General features: G+C 53.4%; 1 non-coding gene across 1 annotated transcript; it reads left to right on the forward strand.

Moving 5' to 3' along the window:
* The first annotated feature begins 664 nt into the window (after positions 1-664).
* On the forward strand, positions 665-2,474 carry LOC144423673 (small subunit ribosomal RNA). Its single transcript, XR_013476138.1, has one exon. It is a non-coding gene; the product is annotated as a small subunit ribosomal RNA (ribosomal RNA).
* The last annotated feature ends 26 nt before the right edge of the window (positions 2,475-2,500 follow it).

Here is a 2,500-nt window from a genome sequence, read left to right on the forward strand (position 1 = left end):
CATGTCAGAGCGAAAGACAGTAATTTCGAATGAGCCAAGAAAGAGCGGTGCGGGGCCGGTCGGAGCGCACCCTTTTCTCGGTGGCTGGCGGGCGAGAGAGTGCTGCGTCGCCGGCATCGGCGTCGAAAGAAGCCGAGCCAAAAAAAGTTAAAGTACAAACGTGCAAGCATACTAACCTAACCCTAGGTAAGGGTGCGGGGCCGGTCGGAGCGCACCCTTTTCTCGGTGGCTGGCGGGCGAGAGAGTGCTGCGTCGCCGGCATCGGCGTCGAAAGAAGCCGAGCCGAAAAAAGTTAAAGTACAAACGCGATGCTAATGAGCGAGCCGTTGTCTCGACTAATATGTAGGGGGCGTTCGATCGAGCGTCTGGCTTGAGCGCTTGTCGGCCTAGCAGAACGGTCGCATTGTTATGCCCGGGTTTTAGGCACCGCTGCAGGCGGCCGGCAGAGCTCTTGTTTGTGCGAAACTGAATGGATCGAGCCCGAGAGAGGGCGAGCAAAGAAAAAACGCAAATCGCTCCGCCTGGCACTGCCGGCGAGAGCGTGGACGTCGCGGCCAGCGACTGTCGAAGCTGAGTACGGCCGCAGGCGATCGCCTCGGTCTTAAACGAATGCGACGAGCACGCGCCGGGCGGCTCAGCAAGGGCCGAGCGCAGCTGTCGCAGCTATCTGGTTGATCCTGCCAGTAGTGATATGCTTGTCTCAAAGATTAAGCCATGCAGGTGCAAGTACGAGTTCTCGTAAAGCGAAACTGCGAATGGCTCATTAAATCAGTCTTGGTTTATTTGGTCTCGTATGCGAAGTGGATAACTGTGGTAATTCTAGAGCTAATACATGCATTAAGCGCCGACTTCGGGAGGCGCGCTTTTATCAGATCAAAACCGACCGGGTTCGTCCTGTGACGTTTGATGACTCTGGATAACCACGCGGATCGTACGGTCTCTGCACCGACGACGTATCATTCAAGTGTCTGCCCTATCAACTGTCGAAGGTACGCTACGTGCCTACATTTGTGATAACGGGTAACGGGGAATCAGGGTTCGATTCCGGAGAGGGAGCCTGAGAAACGGCTACCACATCCAAGGAAGGCAGCAGGCGCGCAAATTACCCATTCCCGACACGGGGAGGTAGTGACGAAAAATAACAATACAGGACTCTAACGAGGCCCTGTAATTGGAATGAGTACATCCTGAAACTCTTAACGAGTATCCATTGGAGGGCAAGTCTGGTGCCAGCAGCCGCGGTAATTCCAGCTCCAACAGTGTATGCTAAAGTTGTTGCGGTTGAAAAGCTCGTAGTTGGATTTTGGGCGAGCGCCGCCGGTCCGTCGCAAGGCGTGTCACTGGTTGCGTTCGCCTCACCTTCGGTTCTCCGTCGGTGCTCTTGACTGAGTGTCGGCGGTGGCCGATAAGTTTACTTTGAAAAAATTAGAGTGTTCAAAGCAGGCTGTTCGCCTGCATAGTGTTGCATGGAATAATGGAATAGGACCTCGGTTCTATTTTGTTGGTTTTCGGAGCACGAGGTAATGATTAAGAGGGACAGACGGGGGCGTCCGTACTCTGCCGTTAGAGGTGAAATTCTTGGATCGGCGGAAGACGAACTACTGCGAAAGCATTCGCCAAGAATGTTTTCTTTAATCAAGAGCGAAAGTCAGAGGTTCGAAGACGATCAGATACCGTCCTAGTTCTGACTATAAACGATGCCAACTAGCGATCGGGAGGCGTTACCATGACGACCTTTCCGGCAGCTTCCGGGAAACCAAAGTCTTTGGGTTCCGGGGGAAGTATGGTTGCAAAGCTGAAACTTAAAGGAATTGACGGAAGGGCACCACCAGGAGTGGAGCCTGCGGCTTAATTTGACTCAACACGGGGAAACTCACGCGGCCCGGACACAGGTAGGATTGACAGATTGAGAGCTCTTTCTTGATTCTGTGGGTGGTGGTGCATGGCCGTTCTTAGTTGGTGGAGCGATTTGTCTGGTTAATTCCGATAACGAACGAGACTCTGGCATGCTAAATAGTTACGCGACCTTCTCGGTCGGCGTCTAACTTCTTAGAGGGACTAGTGGCGTTTAGCCACACGAGATTGAGCAATAACAGGTCTGTGATGCCCTTAGATGTCCGGGGCCGCACGCGCGCTACACTGAGTGAAGCAGCGAGTGTCTAACCTAGGCCGAAAGGTCCGGGTAACCCGTTGAACCTCATTCGTGATTGGGATAGGGACTTGCAATTGTTTCCCTTGAACGAGGAATTCCCAGTAAGCGCAAGTCATCAACTTGCGTTGATTACGTCCCTGCCCTTTGTACACACCGCCCGTCGCTACTACCGATTGAATGGTTTAGTGAGATCCTTGGATCGGCCCCGTCGCGGCTGGCAACGGCCGCGTCGGCGTGTCGAGAAGACGATCAAACTTGATCATTTAGAGGAAGTAAAAGTCGTAACAAGGTTTCCGTAGGTGAACCTGCGGAAGGATCATTACCGAAAGTGGTGGTAGGCCCCGGCCG

The sequence above is a fragment of the Styela clava genome, chromosome 5 (assembly GCF_964204865.1).
Source record: "Styela clava chromosome 5, kaStyClav1.hap1.2, whole genome shotgun sequence".
Classification (NCBI taxonomy): Eukaryota; Metazoa; Chordata; class Ascidiacea; order Stolidobranchia; family Styelidae; genus Styela; species Styela clava.